This window comes from Macaca mulatta, chromosome 9 (assembly GCF_049350105.2).
Source record: "Macaca mulatta isolate MMU2019108-1 chromosome 9, T2T-MMU8v2.0, whole genome shotgun sequence".
NCBI classification, from domain to species: Eukaryota; Metazoa; Chordata; class Mammalia; order Primates; family Cercopithecidae; genus Macaca; species Macaca mulatta.
The window spans coordinates 24,121,772-24,138,493 of record NC_133414.1 but is presented as its reverse complement, the minus strand read 5'-3'; the positions used below and the strand labels follow the sequence as shown (position 1 = coordinate 24,138,493).

Here is a 16,722-nt window from a genome sequence, read left to right as displayed (position 1 = left end):
TCTAGAAAATAAAGGCAAGGTATGCATACTTGAGGTTTGAGGGTTACAGTTGCCTCCTGGCAGAGGAAATGAGTAGGCCCAACAGTTGCTAGGTTAAAAAGAAACAATAGTTGAAGTACTGAGAAAAGTTTAATGAAAAGTAACATTGGCTCTTAAGTAGAACAGTTTGAGGACCTTGAAAAATTCAGTAGCTAAGGGTTGTATGCTGTCTTTACAGGGATGGTGTGTGGATTTGTGGATAAGGTATGCAACAGAGTACTCCTCGTTGGGCATTTTTATATCTTGACTTAACTATAGCACAGGAGTTGGCAGACTATGGCTTGTGGGCCGGATCTGGCCCGCTGTTTGTTTTTGTGTGGCCAAAGGATAGTTTTTATGTATGTACAAAAAAATGGTTTTTTAAAAAAAGTATTTTATAACGTGAAAATTCTATGAAATTCAAATTTCCGTGTCCGTAGATAAGTTTAATTGGAACACAGCCACACTCATTTGTTTGCCAGTTTATAGCTGCTTTTGCACAAACAGCAGAAGTGAGTTGTGCCAGAGACTGTGACCCACAAAGCCTAGAATAATTTACTGTGTAACCCTTTACAGGGAAAGTGTGTCAGTTCCTGCTACAGTAAAATATTACTGGTAGCTGAGATTAGGAGTTTTCACCTTTTTTCCTGTGGTTTTTTTTTAATTTAATTTTTTCATATTTTTAGAAATAGGGTCTTGGTCTGTCACCCATGCTAGAGTGCAGTGGTGCCATCATGGCTGAATGCAGCCTCTATCCCCAGGCTCAAGGCATCCTCCTACCTCAGCCTCTTGAGTAGGTGTGACCACAGGTGCATGCCACCACTCCTGGCTAATTTTTAAAATTTTTTGAAGAGACAAGGTCTCACTATGTTGCCAAGGCTGTCTCAAACTCCTGAACTTAAGCAGTCCTCCTGCCTGGGCCTCTCAAGGTGGTGGGATTACAGGCATGAGCCTCTGTGCCTGGCTGAGAAGCCAAGTCTTAAGAAGCCAGGTGGCCCAGAAGGCCTAGCTGACAGTGTAGGGGAGACAGAGCTCCCCTCTAAGCCCCCTTTAGCTCTTAGTGGGCTCTTCAGCTGGATCTAGAAGCCAAATTGACATTAGGCAGATTAACAAGAGAAAAGTATACAAATTTTCTTAGCGTTACATGTACCTGGGAATCTCTAAAAGAAAGGGAAATCCGAAGGAATTGGCCAAAGCAAGACACTTTTATGCTGAGAGGAATACATTTGAGAAGAAATGACAAGACAAAATCTGTCTGGGGCAGTACATTTCTAAGGGAGTCACTGGGAGGATACGTGAGGAGTATAAAACAGGTGGAAGATAAGGGTTCCTTCCAGAAATTTCCTTATTCAGGTCAGTTGCAGCTTCTAAACCCCAGTCTCTGGGATAAGGGCTATTTTCTCAATTGAATAGGTAAGGGACCCCTCCCAAAGGAATCTTGGTGGCTTGCTACATGCAGGAAGAGCCAGGTCACCTGGCTTGTTGGGGTCAAGTTGGAATCTACAACTCCTTCAGTGTTTTCAGCTCACACTAATCAATATAAAAATCTGGCGTATTTTGGGATGGCATGTCCTTTACTGTTTCAACAGCATCACCACGACCTCAATACATGTGTAGGGTGACCTTGGATCACCAGCCCTCGCCGAGCTGTTGCAGGAACACTATGTTGAGCCTCCTTGAGTTCTTGACCCATGTCATTATGAGCCAATAAAATGTTAGTGGTTTTAAGCCATGAAGTTTTGGGGTGTTTTTTTACGCAGTGTTAACCTAACCGAAAAGGACTAGGGATGTATGCTAGCCTTTTTATTGTCATTCATGACAGAGGGAAAATATCCTCTTATCCAGGATGTTAGTAAAGACTGTAGTTAAATCCTTCTGCCACTGGATGCTTGAGTTCCTGGTACGTGTGGCTCATCTAAAACATTAAATAGCTGTTTTTATGATTGTAAAAACAATGCATGCCTATTGGAGGAGATTTAGAAAAGGATAGAAAATTCTAAAGCACAATATTTAAATTACTCATAATTCTATCTAAAGATAATCACGATTAGTACCAGCCTTTTCTTTAAAAATATATTCTTGTTTTATAAAATTTATTTATAGTACTCTGCTTTATTCATGGAATAAGCAATTAAATGTATTTCAAAAACATAATTTTTAATGACCACAGCAGCCCTTTTAAGTGGATTTAAAAACCCACATAATTCAAAAGTAGTACATGGTCTTCATTTTCTGTTTCCAGGTTTGCTAGAGTATTTTTTTTAAAGGAATCCTTTTTTAAGACAGCTGTATTGAGATGTAATTCACATATGATATAAAGTGTACAATTCAAATACCATTTAGAGTATGCAATTCATTGCTTTTTAGTATATTCACTAAAATATACATTTTTATATACTATTTAAATATGGGGGTTGTATAACCATTCTCACAATCTAATCTTAGAACATTTTCATCCTCTCTAAAAGAAACCCAAACCTTATTTCTCCCCAACCCCTACCCCCAGCCCTAGGCAACCACTAATCTACTTCCTGTCTCTGTAGATTTGTATGTGGGCTTTTGTGACTGGCTTTGTTCACTTAGCATAAGGTTTCTAGGGTTCATCCACGTTGTATCTTGTAACAATACTTAATTCCTTTTTATGGGGGTCAAGTAATACATATTCTGTTGTGTGGATAGACCACATTTTGTTTATCTTTTCACCCATTAATGGACCTTTGGATTGTGTCCATGTTTTGGCTGTTACAAATAATGCTACTATGAACATTTGTGTAGAAGTTTTTGTGTGGATCCATGTTTTTATTTTTCCTGGGTACATACCTAGTAGTGAAATTGTTGTGTTATATGGTAACTCTGTGTTTAATTTTCTGAGGAACTGCCAAAGCAACTGTATAATTTTACATTCTTACTAGCAATGTATGAAGTTTCTAGTTTCACTACATCCATGTCAATACTTGATATTGTCTGTCCTTCTTACAGCCATCCTAGTAGGTATGAAAGAGTGGTATCTCATTGTGGTTTTGATTCACATGTTCCAAAGGACTGATGATACTGAGTATCTTTTCATATGCTTATTGGCCATTTTTATATCTTTTTTTGAGAAATAGCTGTTCAAATATTTTGCCCATTTTTAAATTATTGAATTGTAAGAGTTCTTTATATATTTTGAATAAAAATTACTTGTCAGATTTGCAAATATTTTCTCTCATTTTATTAGTTTTCTTTTCACTTTGATAGTGTTTGTTTGCAGCATTAGGTGTAAATTTTGATGTCAATTAGGTGTAAATTAGGTGTCAATTCCTCTGTTTTGTTGCTTCTGTCGTTGGTGTCACATCCAAGAAATCATTGCCTAACACAAGTCACAAAGATTTTAGAGGATTTTTTAAAATGTTACTTTATTCATTTATTGTACTCTTTATAGCTCATTCTGCCGTATTTTTAAAAGGCAGATCCTTCAAGGACAATACATATGGAACCCATTCTTTTTCACAGGTGTCTAATACTCTAGGTATAAATAGACCTTAATGTATTCAACCATTTCCTATTGATGGACTTAACCTATTTCCAGTTTTTTGGGTTTTGCCGCAAATAAGACTGCAAAACTGTGTACATTTATTATGTTGTCTTTATTCCTACAGGATACATTACCTAGGGCGGAATGGGAAGCTTCCTTCAGAATCTAAGTATCAAGATTTATCTGACATTAGAACTTGAGCTCTCTAGTTAGCTGGCTAGGCAAAAAAGAATAGGAATCTGCTGGAGAAGAGTTTTCATCACAGCAAACTCATTTCATAAAGCTGGGTTGCCTTCACATTCTGTTGCTCTTTCAACAGCTTATTTTTATTTATTTATTTATTTTTATTTTTTACTGTCTTTAAGGAAGTAAAACAGACTTTTTTCCCATAGAACAACAAAGGAAAGAAATGCAGAAAGGTTTGGGAAATAGCTATTAAGAAAAGTATGCCAGTGTTCATTCTCAGTCTTGTATTTGGAGTGTGTGTGTGTGTGTATGTGTGTTCTTTTTATCATGCACTGCTAAGAAGAATTCAGGGACTACCTGAAGACACGCACCCGTGTGGAGCCGTATCTGCTGATGTATGAACCTAATGGGATCACTGAGAAAGTGGAACCCTGCTGGCTCTGCTCTGGTCCCTGGTATCTCATTTCTCTTGTTGAAAGGGGGATTGGCAGGGGTAACACCGTGAAGGCAATTGGGACAAAATAAAGATTTTTTTTTTTAAAGTCCAGCAGTTAAAATTGAACATAATTTTTATATCTTTCATTCCTCATGGTTTAAAAGTAAAAAATGTACAGGAGCTTTAACTGATGTCTGCCCTGTAAAATCTGTGTTACTGTGATTAATGGTCAGCTATTCATTTAGAGGAGCCAAAGTAGCGGATGAGTGTTTTCGTATTTTTAGATTCTTTTTAAGAGCCCTTAGTGGCCTATGATATCGACTCTTCCTTAGACCACACGCAGCCTCCTTTTAGCAAACCTCTGAATTGTTACCGTCATTTAAACTTTGGCTAGAAGCCCACTTTAGGACCTTACTGACTGATTGCGATGCTAAATTATATTTTAGCTGCATCTTAGAAACATTTTCTGATGGTTTGAAGGATCTGTTATTGCTTGCCATGAACTGAGTAAGCTAAGTGAGTAGTTTGTAGGAAACTGACAAGTAGAAGTGGTTTTGAGGACTTTTTTTTTTCTTTTACCTTTTTATTGAGGGAAACTTAAAACATTCCAAAAGTACAGGGAATATGCATGAACCCGTCACTCAACTTCCACACTCATCCTCTCAGAGCTCATTATATTTCATCATTCTGCAGGATCCCGCATGCAGCCACGAGCCACGAACCACGTGTGGCTGCTGAATACTTGCCTTGTGGCTCTCTGAAGGGAGATGTGCCCCAGTGTAAAATGCAACCTGAGACCATGTTCCCGCAGCCTACTCTCCCTCTGGGGGGCGCCTCATAACTAAACAGACTCTCGCCCCAGCCCTATCTCTGTGTAAGCCCCTCCTTTCCTTCCTTTAAAACACTTTTGTAACTTGTCACATTAAGTCTCAGTCTGATTCCCTGTGATAATACAGTCTCCAGGAGGGGTCAGGCCTGTTGTGGAATCGGTGCCCAGAGCCCACCCAGTGAATGAACACACCCCAGTAGGAATTCTCAACCCCAGCTGGACCCAACACCTCCTTTGCCATGTGATGCAAACATGTACATGCAAAACATGTACATTGTAACCTCCTTTAATATCTTGATGTGAAATTCACAGATGATAGCTTTTCAAAAATGAATAGAATGCCCTAGGTATAACTGGAAAGGGAAATATAAGGAAAGTAATTTGCAATAAAATCATGCTTTTTCATCTCCTATGTCTAGATTGGTGGCATAGATAATGCCAGACTAACCTACCAGCAGGTAACAAATAGTTGTAAGCATCTTAGGCAAACAGCATCTCCCAGTATTCAGCTCTTCCCATCCCTCTGAACTAAGCCTTTCTCCCCTGTAGCACTTAGTACCGAGTGACATTCTGTTTTTTAATTGTCAACTTCCTCCTCTGCTAAGAAGCTCCATGAGGGAAAGGAATGCTTTCTCTTTCATTCAGCACTGTATCCTCAGCACCCAGAACAGTGCCTGGACTATAGCAGTTGCCCAGTTAAACAAATGTAACTTTTATTTCTTGTTCTTTGATTCATCAGCAGGAAGAGCCTAGGAAAGGTCTCCCTTATCAGCCCATCACTGAGCCAGATGTTCCCCCTGGTTAGTCTCTTGCCCTTGTTCCTCTCTGCTGGATGAGATGATGTAACAGATGAAGACTCTCCACCTATAACTCTGTCGTGCCACATTCGGATTTTTAGAATGCCCCTCTTGATCTGGCCATATCTACATTACATGCTGTTTTCTTCAAGTAGTGAGACAAGCCGAGAGATGATAGGTTTAAAGATTGGTTACAAATTCTGATGAAGACTGGTCCTTGAAGTCTTCGCGCTGTTACATGGCCCTTTGGGAGCAATAGGTCATCACTGTGAACAGCTTCTGTAGGTACTGGTTTCCATCTGAAGGGAATACATTTTGATGACTTTAGATGAAGTCTTAACTTTATTTGCTGTTTAATGCAAGTCGGTCAAGGGTCTTATTGAGCAGAAGAAACTCAGGAAATGAAAGTACTGTTACTGGGACCACAGTTTTTGAGCCTCTGCTGTCAGTGGAAACAGACGCTTCAAAAACGCTCTCCACTGAGGCTGAGGAAGAGATGAAAAGACAGGAAAGAAGAGACCAAAGACAGGAAAAGGAGCTCCATGTGCCATTATGGAGCACAGGGACAAACAAGTGGCCAGGAAATGGCAACAGTGTGTGTGTTTCCCTGTTAATGGTTGGTGAGAAGTACTAGCCACAGTTTCCAAAGTATTTAAGGAATAGAAAATGTACAAAAAATTATTTGATTTTTTTGTAGATCGGTTTCCTTCTTCCAAGTCGGGAAATGTCAGAAACACTGTGTTGTTCAAGGATGACAGCCAGGAACTAGTCAGGCTTCAGCACCTCCTGGCGTTGCCCCTCTTCTCTGAGCGTTATGTAGAGTGGACATGAGGGCTCATTCATGGAACGTGTCGGGAGAATTATACTACACTGATCATTTAAGGGAACGATTCTGCTTGTTCGGGAGAGTCTTTTCATTACTTATAATGGCTTGTTTATTGACATTTCTTATTTACTGTTTCTCCTCAACAGTTTTTGTTTTGTTTTGTTTTGTTTTCCTGAGACAGAGCCTTGTTCTGTCGCCCAGGCTGGAGTGCAGTGGTGCAATCCTGGCTCACTGTAACTTCCGCCTCCCAGGTTCAAGGGATTCTCCTGCCTCAGCCTCCTGAGTAGCTGGGATTACAGGCACGCACCACCATGCTCGGCTAATTTTTGTATTTTTAGTAGAGATGGCGTTTCACCATGTTGGTCAGTCTGGTCTCGGACTCCTAACCTCGTGATCCACCTGCGTCAGCCTCCCAAAGTGCTGGGATTACAGGCGTGAGCCACCACGCCCGGATTCTCCTCAACAGTGTTCTAAGAGGTAAAGCAAAGGTATCAGGTAATACTTCATTGTAATGGTACCTAGGATAGAAGAATTTCATTTGCTTGCTGCTATCTCCACTCTTACATGAATACAAATATTCCCAATTTTTAGTCAATGTAGTAATCAACATTGAATGAATCATATGTAAATTATAAGAATGAAGGGTCAGAAAGATGTCACATATCAGTGATGACCGTTCTGAGCTATGTTCTCTTAAAGCAATAAAGTAAGTTCTCTTTAATATTTACGTTGGGTATCTTTTAGCTGCCCATGAAAAATATACTTGGACTTTTTTTTTTTTTAAGACAAGATCCTAGAGTCTTGTTTTGTTGCCCAAGCTGGAGTACAATGGCGTGATGATAGCTCAGTGCAGCCTCAAACTCCGGAGCTTAAGCGATCTTCCTGCCTCAGCCTGCTGAGTAGCTGCGATCGTAGGCACACCACCACTCCTGGCTGTTAATTTTTTTTTTGGTAGAGACTGAGTCTTGCAATGTTGCCCAGACTGGTCCTGAAATCTTGGCCTCAAGCATCCTCCCACGTTGGCCTCCCAAAGTGCTGGGATTACAGGCATGAATCACTGTGCCTGGCTGGAAATTTCTTAGTATGACAAAACTCGTTAGTGGTTCAAATATATTTTCGATGCTGTAAAGAATATAAAATTCCATTTTCAGAAAACATTTCTACCTATTGTCAGCTAAAGCTACGAGTTAAAGAACTACACCTAACATAGTGACTGGCATAAAGTAGACATACAATAAGTATTTGCTGAATGTGTAACTGGATGACTGAAATGAACTTGGAGTAGGAGAAACAGCTGGTCTGGTCTTCCGTTTTTTTTTTAATTCCCAAGTCTCTTCTTGCGTTTCTGTGATCACCACAGCATGGTTCTTAGGAGTCAAAGTGTCTGGTATGTATGGAAACAGTGTTTTTGGAGGCAGAATTCACCAAAAGAAGATGATATAAGCCTGAAGGGGTTATTAGAGGAGAACAGTGTTGATATGAAGGCTAATTAATGCTTTGTGAATATCCGCCATGCACAAGACAGTGTCCGCTGGTTGCTGGAAGTCCAGGATGATCAGTCTGTGTCCCTGTGGCTAAACGTTTGGTTGTTAGTTTCCATGAAATAGATATGACACCAAATTAGAAATAGGAGAAAGCAGCAGAAGAAAAGCAAAGGTTCTGTGTATAACCAAAACAATGGGGTTAAAAAAAAGAAAAAACCTCACATTTCTGAAGAAAGTAAGTTAAGTAAGTTGAGCTTTCATTTGGCGAAATGACTTTTTATTTGGCTATAATATTCCTCTGAGATGACTCTGTGAATTCAGTAAAACAAAGCTAAAGAAAAACCTATTCTGTTTGAGGGACCGTATAATTACCCATAGAAATTAGTGCCATCCAGTATATTACCAAAGAAAAAGGATTAAATAGTGTTATGAATAAAAATAGTATCCCTTCTTATTCTCCCTGGGCTAAAATTATAAGGACTGTCAGTCATTTTGTTAGGGTCATATTATTGGCTGTGTTGGGAACAGTGCCTTCTATCTTCCTATTACATAATAGTCCACAATTACATGAATCTTGGAATTTTTTTTTTCCCCTCTGGTGTTGAGGGGCTGCAGGAGGAGAACAGGGAAGTTATGGTTGTTTTGGAATTGTGTTTGGTGTATGTTTAAATTGTATTAGAATAATTTTTATTCCTTTTAAACTTTCTGGTTATCTCATGCTACTTTGAGTTTAATATACCCTCGGCTTGATGCAAGACCCCTGGGCCAGGGCCAGGGAACCTGGTTCTAGTTCTAGGTCTAGCTTTGACTGCTGTGGTCATTTTAATTAATTTGTGCATACATATTTATTGCATTTTCCTGCACTGAGTCCTGGGCATACAAAAATGAATAAAACCCAATTCCTTTCTGTAAGGAATCAGTTCGTTTAGTTGGAGGATCACAGAGATAAGCATAATTATAATAAAGCTTAGATAGAGATGTGTATGGAGTATTTTGTGACGTAAGGGAAGGAACCCAAACCATCCTTGGCGGGAAGTAATGGGAAAGACTTCCTGGAGGGGGTGATGTCTGAATTAGGTAGAAGTCATCACTGTGGGGATTGGGGCTTGGTAGGGCATTCTGGCTAGAGGCAATCAAATAGCAAGGCAGATAGACCCCAGGTGTGTTCAGATCACTCACCAGTTCAGGAGGTGGCCCTGGACAGGGAGACAGGAAATGAGGCTGCAGGAATGAGAGAGATCACTGGATCTCCGTTTCCTTAGCTGGAAGTGAAGCTCTGTTAATACTAGAAGGCTTCGCAGGAACTCATTTTCTGGAAAGCTTTCATATTGCTGCTTGTTGGAGAATGACATGTTAACCTGCTGCTCACCTTTTTAGGATGTTGAGGGCTGGGTGTTAACTGTCTTGAGTTTGGCAATATTTTGAATAAGGACATCCTAAATTAAGGTTGGTGTGACTTGCATGAGTTATCAGATTTGTATCCGTTGGTCTTTTTCTTTGCATCTGTCTGGTTGTCTAGGCCTTTGTGCTTCTCTACCCCTTCTTAATAGGCCCTTCTGGAATTGATCTCCACATCCATCTCCTCTGGACGTAAATGTTCATTTCTGTTTTCTCTGACCCTTTCCCAGCTCCCATGCCCCTTGTGTGCAGATGCGTCACAGATGTGACTGGATTTTCCCTATCCCTGTATGTATTCACAGGTACACCTGTGACATTCAAGTATTGTAATTACAAAAATCGGCATTAGCAAGAAATATGCACATACACTTCAGAAACTGAAGTGGGCGTGTTCTCCAGATTAAATCACTATAGACAAATTTCTTTATCCATTTTTGTAATTCTTTGGAAGTGGTTATGAAGGTGTGAATAGTTCACTGTTCAAGGACAGTGCATTGGATTCTGTTTTTTAATCTCGTCCACCCCCGACAACACCCTCCCCCCGCCCCTGTCCCCCGACTCAGAGCTGTCAGGGCAGCCAGGGGGAACCTTGTTTTCAGAATGCTGATGCTGATATATTATTCATGATGTAGCGGCATTAAATGTGTTAGATGACTGGCCTCGTTTTATTCCTTTAACAATAACTGCATATTGTACTTTGTAATTCTTATTCTATTACAGAAAAAGACCAAAGAGTCTTTGGAGGAAGAACAGTGCTTCAGATTGTGATATACCTTATATTGTTTTTGTAGTTAGAGGCTATATGTAAAATATAGCTGCATATTTTTCTAATAGCTTTGACTTACACTGAAACATTGGTTGCCAAAAACAAATTATTTCACATTAGCAGATATTATATTATTAGTTATTTTAATGATTTATTCCTCTCAGTGGGTGCTAGTCCAGACATTTTTTGTGTTTCTTGGTGGTGATGGGCCTGTCTGCTTCATGAAAGAACCACAAGCTAGAAAAATATTCTTGGAGGAGAGTCCTAGACCACCTGTGTGTGTGTGTGTGTGTGTGTGTGTGTGTGTGTGTGTGTGTGTGTTGTGTGTGCATGTGTGTGTATGTATGTATTTTCCAAGTAAATCAGAAAATTCAGGCAATTAATAGTGAAAACTGCCTTCTCAGTAACCTTTTCTTCAAGTCTTAACATAAATGACATTTCTTCGAGAGGACCCCCTAGATCTGGTTGTACCCCTCTGCCTCCCAGCATCCTGTGTCCTCTTACGATGCCCGTAATGATTCGCACAGCCTCGGAGCTCCATGTGGCCCATGTGGCAGGAACCAGGTGGGCAGTCTTGTTTATCACGGTGCCAGGCATCAGGCTGCTGCCTTCCAGTGGCCCACCCTAGGAGTGTGGTTCTGAGGATGCAGTGAGACGGTTTAGGCAAACTCCTCAGAGCAATGGCTGACCAGAGCAAGTCATTAATAAGTGCCAGCTCTTAGTAAAAATTCATCAGGTGTACTGTCTCCACCCAGAAGAGACTAGTAGTTAAGGTTTACCAGGTCTTTCTTCCCCCTTCTTTCTCTGCGTTGTTATTTACTCATATTTCTTTCTATAATGGTTTATTGCCAAAGGCATTCAATAGTATGTTGAATTAACCATTTCTATAATATTTTAGACTAATATTAGTGTGTGCGTATATATAAATATGTGTAAAGGTATATATATGTGTGCACGTGGGTGTGTGAATTATATGTATATAATATATGTTTGCTTTCCCTGGCTTTGCACTAAGAAACATGAGGATTTACCACAGTATCTCTTGGGTACTCAGTGAAGGGAAAGGCATTCACATCATAGCCAGTAGTTACTGGATGCCCGATGGGATGATGCCAATATGATGACTGCTTCTCTGCTCTGCTCTTCTCTGAGCCAATTTATTCCAGGAACTTTGTGCTCACTGCAGCTGTGACTATACTTGCAAGCAAATTATAGTTTCTAGTGTCACATTTATATTTGCTGTTTTTTAAAAAAAGCTAGAATTATGTTACTGTCCTTAGCAGGAATTTTTAGTGGAAGGAGATAATCAAGTGTTTGTATTGATTAATATCAATTGGTTGTAATACGTGAAAAGTCCACAGTATTTTTAAATATTTCTAGGGTGTGTGGTGAACTGTTTTTGAATACTATGGAGAAATATAAAAGTGAGTTTTTACTAAATTAGCTTTAAAATTATGTAAACAACATATTATGGAAAATGCAGAAGATATGGGTGAGAAAAAATTTTTGAAATTACTGTTAATTGCACTGTTAGTCCCTGGAATATATTTTGATACTCTGTACATATGCAATAAATAATTGCCGAGTAAGAGGACAAATAAATGAACCCATGTCTTTGTAGTGAACACCCCATAGAAGTAAGGTCACAGCTGTTTACATATGGAAGAAGTTTGTCAGTCAGGTAGACCTTAAAGAGTGTGTTTGCTGTCATACTGTTTTGTTTTTGTTTTTTGCCCAGGCTGGAGTACAGTGATGCCATAACAGCTCACTGCAGCCTCAACTTCCTGGCTCAAGCGATCCTCCTCCCTCAGCCTCGCGGATAGCTGGGACTACAGGGGTGCACCCCACGCCTGACTAATTTTTTTAGTTTTTGTAGAGATGGGATTTCACCATGTTGCCCAGGCAGGTCTCAAACTTCTGGGTTCAAGTGATCCTCCTGCATTGGCCTCCCAAAGTTCTGGGATTACAGGCTTGAGCCACAACACCTGGCCTGTCATACTTAGTTGTCAGAGTGAGTTGTAAATTACATGTGGTATGATTAAGACTGCAGTTAACGGAAGCAGTAAGAAACACAATAGGTCATGGTAGCCCGGGACTCTAATTTATGTATGGATCATGCTGAGGTCCCATAATGTCTAGATGAAGTGCTCTGCTTCTAGTGACTGGCCCAGCCTGGCTTTCTGTATTCATGGTCAGCTTGTGAACTGACAGGTCATAGTCATTCATTTTCACTGAGATTCTGCAAATAAACAAATATGCAGACTAGAAATCAGAAAGCCATTCATATTTTTTGCTAGCAAAAGATGTTTGATAAAAAAGTGATTGCACAAAGTCTTCCAAGCTCTACTGCCCCAGTGACTGCACGTGGAACTTGGCAAGTTGCAGACCATCTGTATCCTGCATCCATGGTGTCCTCTGAGTGTGCATGGCCTCTCCAGTGGGCACGTCCACAATAAACCCAGTGTCCATAGCCTCAACTGCTTTACCTACAGGGTTTGTTGTCTTGACTCAGTGGAGAGGACTTAGTGGGGACGAGTGCTGCTTTTCCTTCTTTCTTTCATAGCTTCGTTTTTGCTTCTGACAGTTGTGTTGTTTTGTGTGTGTGTTTTTGTTTTTTTTTTTCATTTATACATAGTCATGTGTTGCTTAATGATAGGGATGTGTTCTGAGAAATGTGTTGTTAGGCGATTATGTCGTTGCGTGAACATCACAGAGTATATTCACATGAACCTAGGTGGTGTTGCCTGCCACACACCTATAATCTTATCGCACCACTGTCGTGTGTAGGTGGTGTCCTTGACTGCAGTGTCGTTATGCGGCTCATAACTCTACATACCTTTCCTCCTTTCCTTTTTTGATCTTCAGTCTCTCCTAATTTCCTTTTTACTCATTCTCTTTGTGAGCCAAAAATCTCCCCTCATTATAGTTGCAAAGCATATGGCTAGTACTGTCACACTTCCCTATCAAAGGATTTCAGAGCTACATTATTTTTGAAGCAAAGTGAAACTTGAATGTAGTGTTCTTAGTCCCCAGAGCTCTTGAAAGCTCCACAGACATGTTCAAATTATCAACTAGCAACAAAGAGTGTTAAAACCAGGAGTGTTTTATTAAAAATGAAATGTATTAAAACAGAAAATTGAGCCAACAGAAGCAAAACATGAAGAAACATTCCCAAAGTTTACTGTTAAAATATCTTATTTGGTACTTTTTCTTTACAAAAACAGCCCAAACCGTGTTTTGCTTGAAGCATCAGGCTTCAAGAGAAGTTAATGTTTCTTATATGAATTCCCATTTGTGTTTAATGTCTACTGTTGCTAGTAGACTGTGTATTGCAAAGGAACTTATTTTCTAGTATTTTCTGCATTGATCCACATGCATAGTATTTCATTTACATGGTGGGTCACATAGAATTTTGCAGACTAGTTCAGAAAACCAACTTCTATTTATAGCATTGAATTTTCAGGAAAATGCATTCTGAGTTCCAAATAATGAGCTTAGAACTTCACTTTTGAAACACAGCCCAATTGTATGTTGGGAGCTGCCTACCCTGTAAGCCAAAGAAGGGTTTTTACTTTGTATGGTATTTAAATATGATCCAGAAGCATCTAGTTCATCTAGCATACCATTAAAAACAAAAACAAAAAAACACTGTGCTACTTAGCCAAGAGAGGTCTTAGTTTTGCTTTGACTTCAGCCCATTGTCTATTTAGTTGGTGATAATCTGTGATGAAAAGGCCTACTGGGAAACATTGAGAGAATCTTTTAAAATTTTAATGCAGGGAATTTTAAAGACCAATTTTAAAAATACTACTTAGGGTTGGGCGCGGTGGCTCACGCCTGTAATCCTAGCACTTTGGGAGGCCGAGGCAGGCGGATCACGAGGTCAGGAGTTCAAGACCAGCCTGGTCAACATAGTGAAACCCCGTCTCTACTAAAAATACAAAAATTAGCGGGAAGTGGTAGCATGCACCTGTTGTCCCAGCTACTCGGGAGGCTGAGGCAGGTGAATTGCTTGAACCTGGGAGGCGGAGGTTACAGTGAGCCAAGACCATGCCATTGCAGTCCAGCCTGGGTGACAGAGTGAGACTCTGTCTTTGTCTCCCTCTCTGTCTCCCTCTCCCTCTCTCCCCCTCCCTCTCTCTCCCTCCCTCTCCCCCCTCCCTCTCCCCCTCCCCCTCCCTCTCTCCCCCCTCCCCCTCCGTCTCTCCCCCTCCCCCTCCCTCTCTCCCCCTCCCCCTCCCTCTCTCCCCCCTCCCTCTCTCCCCCTCCCCCTCCCTCTCTCCCCCTCCCCCTCCCTCTCTCCCCCTCCCCCTCCCTCTCTCCCCCTCCCCCTCCCTCTCTCCCCCCTCCCCCTCCCTCTCTCCCCCCTCCCCCTCCCTCTCCCTACACACACACACACACACACACACACACACAATTACTTAGAAGTTCACTGAAAACTTCAGGATTTTCTGTGGCTAAGAGTCATTTCAATCATGAAAGTATGATTTCTAAAAATTTTTGGAGGAGTTTTAAAATTGTTACAAAGCTTTTTTTCAAAATCCTCTTTTTACAAATATTAGTTTCTGGGAAAAGCTGGAAGACACATTTTCTAGTTAAAAAATAAAGGCAAAGGATTCATTTTCTAAGATAATTTTAATTTTATAACCTCCCAGATTACTGTCTTGGTGTATAAATGTGTATCTCACGGAATGTGACTTGAGAGGCACGTCATTTGTTAGGTGCTAAATTTGTTTTTAGGATTATCAATTTTATAAGTGATCTTCAGTTTGTTGAAGAATGAGTAAAACCACATAGATGTTACTTTCCCACTTTAATCTTTTGGATGAAAACAACACATTCAAAGCCAAAGGACTCAGAGTAAAATCTTAAGGTATTTGCTACCATAATTCTAATTTGGTATTCATAAAAATTATGTAATATTTCAAAACTAACATGCTCTGTTTGAATATACACATCAAAACTCTGTGGTTGCTTTCTTTTTTCCACTTGAGAAACTAAATTAATTTAAGGCTAGTTAGTGGAATGTAATCGAACACTAGTTATTTTAATTTCCTTGCGACTTGATCAAGGTCTTGCTCGTTTAAGCATCATGTGAAACCATTAGTGCCCACTTTCACCTGGCAAAATAAGGGGTTTTACATGATCATGGCAAATATTCTGAATCTGATGAAGAACTTCTGTGCCAGTCAACACATTATTATTTTTACAAAGTTATAGTCTGAGTTGGAAATGTGGGTATTTTTTTCTTTCCATGTTATTTGGTATAGTTATTAATATTAATTGGAAAGTAATTGTTATTAAGCAAGTAGTGAATAGATTCACCTGCCCTTTTTACATGCGCCTCATAGAATGACACTGTCAATGATTAACTTTCTTGCAGAGATGCGGATGTTGGTTGTTCCGATGCTGTATTGGCATATTATTCCTATCAGTATAGGACTATTAAAAACTTTCTACAAATGTAATGGATGGGAAAATGTACGTTTGGGGAGCAAAGGGGTAGTAGGGCTTATCAAATGCAAGTGACTACTTGGTGAACCCTGTTTCAGATGAGGCCTGCAGGGAAAAAAAAAAATGTAGGTGCCGGAAACAGTGCAGGGAGAACTTAAGAAGAACCGCACTTGGGGTTTGTGCAGGCTGAAGAAAGCATTTGATGATAAGCCAGCTGCAGGATGTTGACACAGGGGCTGTGTTAGCCTGGGTGTTTGGAATTGCCTTCTGAGTAGAATTTTAGAGCTGTTCCTTGGTTCTACTTAAGGATTTGATAATATCTTTTGGGATTGATAATTTTTCAAAGCAGGCTTCCTAAATTAATGCCTTCCTGCTGCATAAAAAGCTGTTCCTTTGGGAAGTTGGGAAAAGAGCATTGAAAGGTCATGGTTTCTCCCGTGACTTTTATATGAAGGTATGTTTTTCTCCCCCTGTGGTTTAGATGGCCAACATAAAAACTGGTTGATAATCAGTGAGTTATACAATATATTTTAAAGTCATCATAACTCTCAACACTTCTCAGATCTTATTTTGAAATTCATGGTGGAAGAATTTGTGTAATGTATTCTTTTCTGTTTCCCTATGTAATATTGGTAAAAGTGTTTTTGGGAAATAAGGAGAGTAATGAAAGTAGCATCAAAACTTATTGGAGTTAGAGGAGAATAATCAAAATGTGTTGTATTAGATTTTTTTCCTCAAGATAGGTGGCAAGGCAACCTTTCCTTGGTCAAGTTTATTAGAAACCTATCTCAGACATTGTAGAAAATGTTTTATGTTTATATAGCATTCCTGGAAAGCCATCTGAAAATAGTAATCAAAATTAATATATATGGCCTTTGATCTACAGTCCCACTTCTGATAATCTATCCCATAGAACTAAAAGCACTGGTTAGTAAACTTGTGTGTGTGTACACGTATATATGTATATGTATGTGTCTGTGTGTGTGTGTGTATATATGTATATGTCTATGTATA

The 16,722-nt window shown here is 39.9% G+C and overlaps 1 protein-coding gene across 7 annotated transcripts in view; it reads left to right on the top strand.

Annotated features, from left to right (window-relative positions):
• PIP4K2A (phosphatidylinositol-5-phosphate 4-kinase type 2 alpha) overlaps nucleotides 1-16,722 on the top strand; it is a 177,150-nt gene that overhangs the window by 31,922 nt on the left and 128,506 nt on the right. The window contains exon 1 of one of the 7 annotated variants that reach the window (XM_077945961.1): nucleotides 6,950-7,083. The exons of the other annotated variants lie outside the window; for them this stretch is intronic. The gene's annotated coding sequence lies outside the window, so the exon portion shown is untranslated. Of the gene's footprint in view, nucleotides 1-6,949; nucleotides 7,084-16,722 lie in introns of those variants that run through there. 7 annotated transcript variants of the gene reach the window in all.